The sequence below is a fragment of the Cotesia typhae genome, unplaced genomic scaffold (genome assembly GCF_013202065.1).
Source record: "Cotesia typhae breed Kobodo isofemale line unplaced genomic scaffold, CoteBio_Ctyphae contig_4, whole genome shotgun sequence".
Lineage (NCBI taxonomy): Eukaryota > Metazoa > Arthropoda > Insecta > Hymenoptera > Braconidae > Cotesia > Cotesia typhae.
In genome coordinates this window covers 10,973,451-10,985,837 of record NW_027423748.1, presented here as the reverse complement: position 1 = coordinate 10,985,837, position 12,387 = coordinate 10,973,451, and the positions used below count along the sequence as shown (strand labels likewise).

General features: G+C 34.3%; 1 protein-coding gene across 3 annotated transcripts in view; it reads right to left on the bottom strand.

Annotated features, from left to right (window-relative positions):
- Positions 1–12,387, bottom strand: part of LOC141527316 (semaphorin-1A) — a 94,354-nt gene that overhangs the window by 69,489 nt on the left and 12,478 nt on the right. For all 3 annotated transcript variants that reach the window (XM_074242736.1, XM_074242734.1, XM_074242735.1), the window contains exon 2: positions 8,222–8,320. The gene's annotated coding sequence lies outside the window, so the exon portion shown is untranslated. The remainder of the gene's footprint in view (positions 1–8,221; positions 8,321–12,387) is intronic.

Genomic DNA, 12,387 nt, shown 5'->3' with positions numbered 1-12,387 from the left:
CTAAAGCCTCCCGAGGACTCATATGTCTCTAAGGAAGATTGAGGAAAGGACAAAAATAAAAGCACCTCTGGTAACATTTTCCACCCTCTTGAGTTATGATAAGTTTTTTTTTTTTATTAATTTATCAAAATATTCTTCAAAGTACTCCGAAAATTGTTGTCACAGAAAGTGAAAAATTAAAATATACTCCAATTAAACAAACTATTTATCTGAAAAACAAAGTTTGCTGACAGAAAAGTCTTAAAAAGTTTCTGACATAATGAACTTTTATTATTATTATTATGATATTATGTAACCTTTGGCACTTTGGAGCTTGTAAAAGTAAGAAAGAACCTTGAAAATTTAAATATTTGTAAATTCAAACTTTAAGAATTCAAAAGTTTGGTTAAACAGACGTTTATACGTGCTTTTTTTAAGAAATTCAAGCTCCTGCAATCGGCATCTAAATATGTAAATCGATAAGCCTTGAATAGTTTTATGTCTTTTCTAAATTTCTGTAGTTTACACTGAAAATTATGACCGTGGAATTATTAACGGAAGAATTTAAAAAATTTTTTTCTACTCAATAGACTTGAAAATAACTTTTTCACATCTGTTAGGAAAAAATTACCAAATTTCATATGAACTGAGTTTATAAAAATATTTAACAGAACTGAACCGAATAAAAGTAGTTTGAAAAAATATTTATTTAATGAAAAAAAAAAAAAAAAAAACATCTCCTTTCCGCTAAGAGTAAGAGAGCTTTTAATTTTAATCGGTATTCTATTCGTTTATCTTTTCGGTTTAAAAGCAGTTGGATTGGTATGGATAAATAAACTGGCATGCAGTTGTTTGTAAAACGTAGTGCAAAGTCTAACGCGGTTTTTTCATACTCTCGAGTAACACCATCGGCATTGTATAAATATATAGATATATACGTTTAGGATACAAACGGAGCTCTAACTTTAGCTTAGTACTCCAGTGACTAGACAGGCTAGTTTATTACCCACGTGGCAATGGTTCACTTCCATTGGTATTGCTTTTACTTGGAGGTCTAGTTAAACTTTTGTGTGTGTGTGTGTGTGTGTGTGTGTGTGTGTGTGTGTGTGTGTGTGTGTGTGTGTGTGTTATGTGTACAACACAACTATTTTAAAACTCTTTTATTTATTTTATTCTCACTTATAGCCAACCCACTTCTTTCTTCGTTTATTCCCGTCTGTATCTCGCCTCTGAATTTTGTGTATGTTGATACCAGAAGTCATGTAAAATACCCAGAGCTATAATTCCATATGTACAATGTGCGAACGTGGCTGGTTGTTTTGGTAGCGGTTATTTTGGCCCTCGCGAAAACACTTGACTTTTAAATCTTAAAGATCCAATGACGACGCCTTTTTCGAGTACCGCTAAAACTACGTACGATAAAATAATATAATATAATATAAGTCCGGACTTTTGCGCAAGATTTTAAATATATTTTTACGTTGTTAAATAAATATTCAGCTGCAATAAATAAATTTGTTTGTGTTTTTGAAATTATAAACACAAAAAACGTTCATCACCCATAAACACATATATGCAATATATACCTATTTAAATTTTTTAAGATATAAATATTTTATTAATTGAAATTTACTTATTTAAATAAATATAAACGTTTGATATAGAATGAATTACACTGAATAATTTATATCATTTTCACTACATGACTCGTTATATAAATATTTAAATGAATATCATATAATAATTTTGAAAGCCATTTTAATGAAAATCAATATTTATATTTATATATTTGTATATTGGATATACTAGATTTATATTTAATTAAACATACTTGACAGCAATGTTGTAAATATATATATATATATATATATATATATATATATATATATATATTTTATTTATCGTAATTTTATCGAGATAAAAATCAGGACTGCAGTAACTCATTTTTGAAAGTTTTCTCAAATAATTACTGTCAATTTAGTTCCCACAAAAATAAATAAATTCTTACATTAACATTTTATGTCAGTAAAATAAAATAATAGTTTTAAAGAATTTTATCATTTAAAGTAAGTTTGAAACATAATTTTAGTTTTATTTAAAGCAATATTTTTTCTCTCATCTAATATTATTATATTACATGAAGTAAATTTTTCTTAAGACTTTTTTTCTTATTATTTTTCCCGAGCACTTTAACAAATGATGTATAAATAAAAGTTAATTTGATGAAAAATAATCTTGTAAAATTACTAGAGGTGATATGGCGCAGAAAGGAGGAAAAGAGGAAAGGATAAAACTAAAACTTAAAATAAACAGGAGTTTAAAAAAAGGGAATTACATTGGACAGTGCTGTCAAGAATGCGATTGGCTGGGAGTAAAAGCTCCTCTTTGGTCGTTGTCGGGCGAAGCTTTTTCAGTTTTTCTGAGATAGCGCCGCGGCAACAACCGAGAAGACGACAACCAAAGAAGAGGATATTTGAGTATACACAAGAAGCTAAAAAATAAATAAAAAATAGTGATAGCAGAGAAGAGAGCTGAAGAAGAGCATCGCCGAGCAGGAGCTGAACAAGTTGAAAAGTCGGTTCACGTTTGCAGTTCATTGGCGTCGGCCATGTACGTTTCCACATTTTCTTAAGCTCTCCTCTACTACATACTACATACTACATACTACATAGAAGAGAAAAGAACGGTTGCTCCGACGTCTGCACACGACTACTCGTTTGTTTCTAGAATTCCGACGGGGTCGCACGCGATGAAGAGTCAGGGGGTGAACTATTTTTCTCATTACTTTTATTTTTCTCCCATCTTCTATCTTCTATCCTTTGGTTCTTATTCCTCGCCACGAATATAAAAGATCGAGGTTTCTTCGCACCACCGACGACCGCGTAACTGCATTTCGTATAATAACGGGAGCGTCGTGCCCAGCACGGGAAAGACACCCATCAATTACCAAAAAGTATATGAGATAAATAAAAAAATAAAATTTTCGAATCAAGCGTCAGCTTTTTTTAATTAAATATTTATTTATTAATATCAAGTCGATTTAAATTTGTAACGCAAGATCGAACCCCGTAGACTCATAACCCACAATCCTATACACCTCTTGCTCAGATCGTTAAGTCTCTGAACAATTTCCGGTCACGAATTTCATAGTCTCGCTCTCTTTCACCTAAACGCTTTTCTTGCACTCTTTTAAAATTACTTTTTATTTCAACTGGACTGTTTTACTTCGTTTTAAACTTCTATTATTATTATTATAAAAAATATTACTATCATTATTATTATTATTATTATTATTATTATTATTATTATTATTATTATTATTATTATTATTATTATTATTAGCTATTTCTCGCTCCTGCATATCCGCAGAGAGTCAAAAGTGAGCGGCTGTCATGCAATCAAACGGAAAACGAATAGAACCGTCTGATTGATTTAGAACGAAAAAAGTTTATTTATGTTTTATTTTTTTTTATTTTATATTAATCCGTATGGTAATACTTGTACAAATAAATTTATATTGATATATACGATCGGTGCAGCCGTGAGTGACAGTTAAAAAATATTATTTAGTTTTACTACCAGTAGAAATTAGAGTGACATGCGATGATATCTATATAACCTTTTACTTTAACACAAATCAGATGACATAAAATCGATTAATAATTACTACTACGTGTATATATAATACATAAAGAGGTATATATATATAGACCCGGGCAATTATAAAACTGACCGAACAGCTCTCATGGAGGCTAAATATACAATACAACCAACGAAAATGTCCCCCGGGATCTAATTTATAAATGTATTTTGTACGAATATTTTCTGCGACGATATCTTTAAAATAATTAATATAAAGTCAAAAGCTCTTTGATAAATATACGAGCTCTATCTCTGAAAGCAATTACGCTGGTTGTGATTTATTTAGATAAATATTAAATATTACTAGATACTAATAAGCATAATATCAAAAAGGAAAATTTGAGCACAGGACAAATATTTATAAATTTATCAGAGCGTCGATGAAAATTAATTGGTATTATAATATTATTTATGTAACTTGTCTAGAGTGGCAATTTTTTATTAATAGTTGCGATGCGACATTTGCCTGAGGCTTGTGACGCTTCTCGTAAAAACGAGTGTAAAGTTTGACGTATGTAAGTGCCTGGAGCGGATTTTAATTATACCAACTTTTAAAGAAACGTCACAGCCCTTAGGCAAATGTTAAATTGAGAGTGTCTAAATCGGTACTTTGTAGAAGACAAAAAGATTAATAAATATTCATTCAAAAGTACTAACAATTTATGATACATTAATTATTATTTTATTTGAAGAATAAAATTAATGTTGAATATTTCAAAAATTAATCAACTAAAATATTATTAATAGTCGAAAGCCATAAAGCATAATTAGCTGAATAATTTTCTGTAATACGGTTTCAAAATAATTATTAATAAAAGCTTTTTGATATGTAATATTCGAATGGATTTTAATTCGAAAAATAATTTTACAGCATTCAATTCATTAAAATAAATGTAATTAAATATATTTAAAATGAATATTGATGAATGAAAAAGCTCATATGTAATGATGATACATGTCCGAATATAAAAGCCAAGAGGATATAATTCATGGTGGTTTATGATATCCGGGGTGTATAGCAGTAAAGTGAGGTCTTAAGTTGATTTGATAGGATCACAAGGAGAGAATAAAATATCAGGATAAACAAGAAAATAAAAGTGGAATAAATTGGATTGGCAATATCTATATTGAAGCCGGGGCAGCTATCTCGCCGACACGTTTATTTTCCGCCCTACAAAACTACTAATACAAAATGGAGAGCAACACTTTGATGACTATATATCGTCATCTATCTTTCATCCCATCCTTCCACCCTCCACCCTCTTACTGTTACTGAACTTCGTCCCAGACGATAACTATCTGGCATCCAGTGGATAGTGGTTGGTAGCATTTATATTCCAGTGGTAGAAACGTTCCAATGCTCTTTGTCACGGCATCAAAGAGACATCACTCAAAGGATGAGTGCAAAGAAAAATCTCAACACGGTCTCCATTATAGCGCCGCGTGCTGGAGTTTGAGTCGGCGGTCGGCAAAACCCTGAAAGCCAACGAGCAATTTTTCTTCTTTGCCGCTACACGCCAGTATATTACGATACAGACCAAACCACGCTCGTACATTAATATATATATATATATATATATATATATATATATATATATATATATATATATATATATAACATAATCACCCCCATCCTCCCTTGTAAATACACGTACATACATATGTGTGGTGTACACCACATACAATAAACAACTGTAAAGAGCACACAGTCTTGCTCGCGTTTATATTCTCGAGCATCATTTGCTCCACAAGAGAGCAATAACGTAAAAAGTCTAAAGGTAAAAACCTCGGTAGTGGGACTCTTTATTCTCTATCCTCTATCTGTTTCTTCCAGTAGTAACAGCAGCATTGGGAACCAACACCCACCAGCTACTGCACTCAAGTACACACTCTTAGTCGCGTTTTTCATCCTCTCTGTTCCCTTTACTTTGCTTTCCCATTTGGTATATGGTACACGGGTGTAAACTACTACACCCACCACATGTACATCGCAATATCGCGTGGTTCGATGTGCGCCTCGCCATTCTGGAGCACACATCAGCCAGCCTCGAGTTCGGGGAGCTCTCTATCGCATCTCTCAGGCTTTCGGCTCTTGGCTCTCCGCATTAAGTGTATACTAAACATAAAGGGGACGACAACGACGACAACGAAGGCTACAAGATGACGATACAACACGAGAGGGTTGAGCGATGTGAAGAGTACTTTCTTCTCTCTCTCTCTCTCTCTCTCTCTCTCTCTCTCTCTCTCTCTCTCTCTCTCTCTCTCTCTCTCTCTCTCTCTCTCTCTCTTACTTTAACAGAACTTCCTTTGGTAATTCTCGCACCCGTTAATGGAACATCGAGTCTTGGATCTCTTGACTTTGTTGTTTGACGCTCCAGGCACTACCACCGTCTCTTCAGAAGCATCCTCCTCCTTTCACTCCTACTCCTCCTTCTCTTACTCATCGACATACATTTAGCATGACTAAATTAACTCGAGACTTTAATTATTTAGCAAAGCTTTTCCAAGCATCGTTTGTAATTATTGCGCTTTATATACTTTAAAATGTAATAATATAATTACATACTCGTTTTTCTTTCATCAATCCACAATCGTTTCAGTAATCAATGGTTTACTTACAACCATTGTTTTATTATCTATTTTATTATTGAAAATTTAATAAGAAAAAAGAAATTTAATTTTCTCAAATTGTTTAAAATCAAATCAAGGAAATATTTAATATTAAAAAGTGTCAAAGTAAAATTTTTATATCAACTTTCCATTCAAGGACCTCAACAAATATTAATTAACTATGATTAATAATTAAATACTAAAATATCATTTATTAACAATGAATATAGCTCATTAAATATTAACAAATCTTTCATTGAGTGCACAAGGGTGATATTTAATTGAACGGATCAAATTGTGCTGCGCTGATGAACAATAAAGAATTAAGAACCCAACGAGTGTAAAATATACACCCTTAGTACTTCTCCACTGGTAATACCGCCGTACAGGCTCTATGACGATAATGAAAGGCCCCGGGTACACGTAATGGCGGTGAGAGAAAATGAAGTCTCGAATACGGAATGGAAGATAGAGGCTAGAATAGTACTAGCTAAGGTTTCCATTCTGTTTAACCGTACTATACTGGCAGTACTATGGATATGGAATATGCACTCTGGTCTCTCAGCTCCATATCTACCCTCAACTCGCAGCATGTATTACATATGCACTCATACATGTGCATACAGTTATAGTTGTCCTGGAGGAACTTTGTCCCCGGGGTCGGACCCGGGTAATAAAACGAGGAGTCTGGAAATGCAACCGTAAAAAGGACTTTATCGTCCACGCGAGGACACCCAATCCCAGCACACATACTCTGCTCTACGTATGAATAGTTAACTATTTATTCTACTATTTTTGGACTTTAATTTTCTGTCTACTTTAATCTCGTGAGACGTATCTTCTGACCATTTAATGAGGTTTCAGAATTCGCGAAATAATAAACCAAAAAAAATTCTCTTAAAACGGCATCTCGTTAATATTTTATTGCTACGCTTCTATCATTTTGAGCTTTGATCATTTTTATTTCGAAATGATGGACAATTTTGTGTTTTACTATTTCTATTTGCATTAATATTAATATACGAGAATACACAAATCTGGAAATGGTAAACACAATCATAGGACATGGAAAAATATAAATAAATGAAAAAAAAAAAAAAAAAAAAAAAAAAAAAAAAAAAAAGTAAATAATTTAAATATCAAAAAATAAAAATGTCTTGATATTTTAAATGTCAAAGATAAAATAGTGGATGGTTATTATGACATATCATTAAAATGTCAGTACAACAGAGCTCGGGGAATATGGATCAGCGACAATACGACTAAAATATATAACGTAGGTTAATATTATAGTATAATTTGAAATAATATGTATGTAACAAAATATCACGTCTGCACGCGGTAGTATAATTAGTCAATAAATTTTGGATACTGTTCTGCTACACAAGTAGTGCAATAAGTGGAGTTGAGGGCGCTCGTGAAATATCCATAGGCAATAGTACGACCTAAACCGTATCACGATTAATCGAGTCATTGAGCTCGCACTAACGAGCACGAACCTCGTTGTTTGTATATGTATATATGTATACCATGGTATCAGCATATTGTCGTCAGAGAAATACCGACCATAAAGTACCGCGCAATCGCGAGTTAAGTGTTGGCGAACGACTTTTGCTTCTGAGTAGTAACCTTTTCTATCTTTCTATGTATTCTTCGTAAATATATGTATAAACATATTATATATATATATATATATATATATATATATATATATATATATATATATATATATATTTTTATAAGAGTGTTTCACCCTCGACCATCAGCCACAGGGCTGTATCGATGCACACAGCTTCAGTTTACTGGTAAGGAGAAAATAATGGCCGTGCGATATCAAGAGCAGAGTATAGACCGCGATAAAAAATAAAAAAAGACCACCAAGAAAAGTACAAGAAGGAGAAGTAAAAGGTGGCGACGGAAGAAAGCTCTGGATATTTGCACGACGGGACTTATGAGCAACATAAATTTAGTTTCTTGCTTACGTACTTACTTTTTTCTCAACAGGTCACCTCGTGGTGTATTTCATGCACTTTCCCAGCCCACCATTCGGAAAATTCTTCTACAGCTTCTTCTTCTGCTGCTGCTGCTACTGAAATAACAAAATAACACAACATAAATAAATATTTATGTATAGTGTATGTAAATACATATAATTTATTAGTTGTAAAATTTGTGGGTATTTATAGTTTGAGTTTGAGCTTGAGTTTATTGAGGTTGCTCCTCTCCCTTGGTTTATGGATGGGAAACATATTACTCCATACTGTATGTGGTTTATGACAAGTAATACCCGAATATTAGAACGCATTGCAGCTATCGAGGTTGAGTTGAGGCAAGTGTTTATATGCACACCCGCACGCAGCCACCGAAATTACAAATGTCATTTCCTGACCGGCTGTAACGTTCAACCAATGATTGATGTCCCCATACTACTTACATATATGTATATCGCGGAGTGTGGTCAGGCTGTTATAGCGACAAATGTTTTGGTGAACCGTCCACCCAGTGTATCACTTCCACATCCATATTCTACCTACCATCGCTGACCGTTCGACCGATTGCGTCACGTATTAAGCCCCGCAATTAGCTAAAGAGACGTCACATTTATAATTATAAAAGTGTCTTGAATGTACTGATGCTCTGTTCGGTGTTTAATTTGTGGTTAGTAAAATATAGTTTGAATTACCATAATAACAAAAATAACTCTAAATCATTGTTATTAATGTAGATTTGTGTGTAATTTATAACATATGGAGATAGAGAATGTATTTTTAATTTATTTATTTCTTTAATTTTATTACGTAAAGTGTTTCACGCTCAATCGATCACCCAAGCATTTAATCTTGGGTCTCAAGGCCCCGAAATTAAAACCGTCACGATCGAGAGCGGAGATGAGGTGAAAAAATAAAATAAAATAAAATATATATAATAAAGAGGCCTTGAGTCAATCGATCACACGAGAGCTCTGAATAAAAATATGGTTAGAGCGAGTTGAGGTTTTACATTTGAACCAACCGTTTAAAGTTAAATCTCGCGGCGTTCCACTATCACACTCGCGCTACGCTCAATAGGTATTTTTCTCTTCTCTTATGTATATATAAGTGTACTCTGGATAAATATACCCGTCTATGCATGTAGACACAGCGTGAGTACTCTACCATTAGTTTCTGGAGAGAAGGGCGTTCACTGTAATTTCGCAGCTTATCACGCGAAGGCACACATTGCATCTTGCAAGACAAACGACGTCTTAGCTTTTTCGTCAGTCTTGCATTCCTTTCGAAGCCAAATACGAGCACACAAAGTCCAAAATAATACAAAATACAAAGAAATAAGAGAAGAATAAAATACCTGCAAGGTTCTTTGGCGCCTTGAGGCGTATCGAGAGCACTTTCGATAAATCGGTGGGCAACTCACGAGGTTTTTCCCTTAGAAGAGATAACTACAAGAGAAACAACTTACTGCGGCTTTATCTTACTCTTATTCGTATTCTTGTATCGTTTATGCATTGTTTTGTTTTTAAATCCTCAGACTGAGATTGCATTCATCAGAATCGAATTTATACCTTTTGTAAAAGGGCCTCTAAGTATGTAGAACGCTTTCTCTTGTATCTATTCAAATGTGAAATAACACAACGAAAAATATACACTGACTAAAAACAGTCATTTCCTCAGATTTTAGTCACCACAATAGATAATCGCTTATCAGCATTATTTCCTGAGAATAGAAGTAGAGGATAGACAAAAATATGTCAGTGTATCTTGAATTATATCTTTTGAAAAATGAAAAAAAAAAAAATAAAATAAAGAAAAGATGTGACGGTAAAAATAAGGCGCGGGTAAGATAAGACCATAAATTTTCCGTACTTCCCCCCCCCTGTACTCTTGGTATGGTATAGTAATATCGTAGCGTCTTAGATGCTGGTATTTACTCGAGAATCCTGAGAATTCGTTCGAACGTGCCTGACAAAGGGACTTGAGCATTATCGAGGAACTGTAGAAGCAGAGGGCGCCACCCGTGATGCACCAGCTAAGCCAAAGAAGGACAACGAAGAGTAAAGACGCCAGAGACCACGAACCAAGAAGACGAACAAGTTTAGAATAATTTATAAGGATAATAACAACGAAAGCAACAAAAATAGAGCCCTACCTGTTATTCTATTACTCTTCTCTCCTCTTAACTCAATGCACTATTGCTTTAATGCTAATACTTTATGGTTATACACTGCTGCAGAGTACCTGCTGCTGCTGCTGCTGCTGCTGCTGCTGCTGCAGTACATATTTATTATTTTATTTTATTATATTTTACTCTGTATAATGTATACAGCGTACGGCTGAATTTATTTAAGGAGGAATAGAATGCCAGCGTACGCACGTTCTCACAGTATTAAATCCTCCTTGCAGGTCACCTCATGAATCACAATTCAATCCCGGAATAAATTTGGCTAATTTATTTTAAAAATTATCATTTCTTTTATTATTTTTATTTCTTTTTTGGCAGCTTATTTTTATTTTTATTTACAACATGACAAGTGAAAGCACAGCAGAGGCAGACACACCAAAGAGAAGAGTCTGAACTAGGATAGGATAGGATAGTCGGCAAACTAAGCGCGAACGGAGACGGAAATATTGTCTATACATATAGCACAGCGAATAGAAGGGTATTATGTGCTATGTACGAGTATGAGGATGTAATGCCCGGCGGGTTTACTGCATAACGAAGCAAGGTATTATAAGCTTGACATAGCTCCAAGGCTTTTCGCACCTGTTGGAATGCCGACTGCCGCAGGACCAGGGTAAACTTTGGTCACACACTTGTATCGCAATAACCTTCGCCATAACGCACGCACCGGTGATAAATAGATCTGCTCTCTCTCTCTCTATATATATATATATATATATATATAAGATATAATAGTCCAACCAATAGACCGCACGTCTGTGTAATACTTTTACTTTAAGTGATACGAATTTATTGAATGTATTTTATCGCGACAACAAGTCTAACTCTGACTATTATTTATTATCCTAGGTTGATGAAAAATTTTTATAACTCTAAAAAGATACCCAGTGAGTAATTTGAATCTTTTTTTTTTATTATTATTATTATTTATTCTTGGACTTTCTTATTTTGGAGATGCACTGACTAGAAAAGAAATTGGAAGACAAAGAGCCATGTTAATAGAGGTTGAGTACGGAGATAAAAAAATCTCGAGAAAATAAAAAGTTAAAAAGTGATGGCGTGGAAATGAAAAGAAAAAGTTGAAAAGTAATAAAAGACGAGTATATGGTTCTTCCAAGGGGGTTACACTCTCAAACTGGAGACTGAATACTGAGAGCAACAAGGACAAACGCCTGAGGCATCATCGGATAAAGAACCAACTGTATATAGCATATAGTACATGGTACAGTTGATGCTGATGCTAGACTCTACGGGTGGAATAAGAATGGATAGAGTGGAGAATGGAGTAGATAGAGGAGATTTCTCGAGTTTACTATACTTGGTACCCCCCGGACCCGTGCCCGTACTCAACTAGTACCAACCAGTGCTGCTCGTTTCTTATTCCTTAGTAATGGGCTTGGCCTTATCGGCTTATTCTCTCTTTAATTCGCGGTCCCGACTCTTTCTTGCTCGCGGTTTCCAAGGTACGCCGGACCAGCTCGGCTACTCTTTTGCTCTAACAGCCGGCAACTCCGCCTAATGCACTTCCACTGGAAGTCAGCTCGAGGAGCCATTTCGAGTGCACACACGCACTACACATTACGACGCTTCAAGGGTAGGGAGCCTGTTTTTGCTCAAGCTCATGTGGATGAGCTGGTACTCGGCTGAGAGGTTCAAGGCGAACTCAACTGCGGACATTTACTGGTTACCAGATCCACTACAGAGTTATACAAGATATAAATAATATAAATAAATAAAATAAATAAAAATAAAATGGATAATCGTGATCAGGACCATGAACTTCAGAGAAAAGTTACGAGTTACGAGGGCTGGCAAGTTCCCCAGGTAGACCACGACTTGGATAGAATATCTTGTGCCCATATGTTAGGACCCTCTGTATTTGTAAACACTTGAGATAAACTTTTAAGTTATTTTCCGACGGAATTTTTAAACATTCAAACATTTAATCAGTTTTCGAAATACCTTGTTGTAGACAATTAT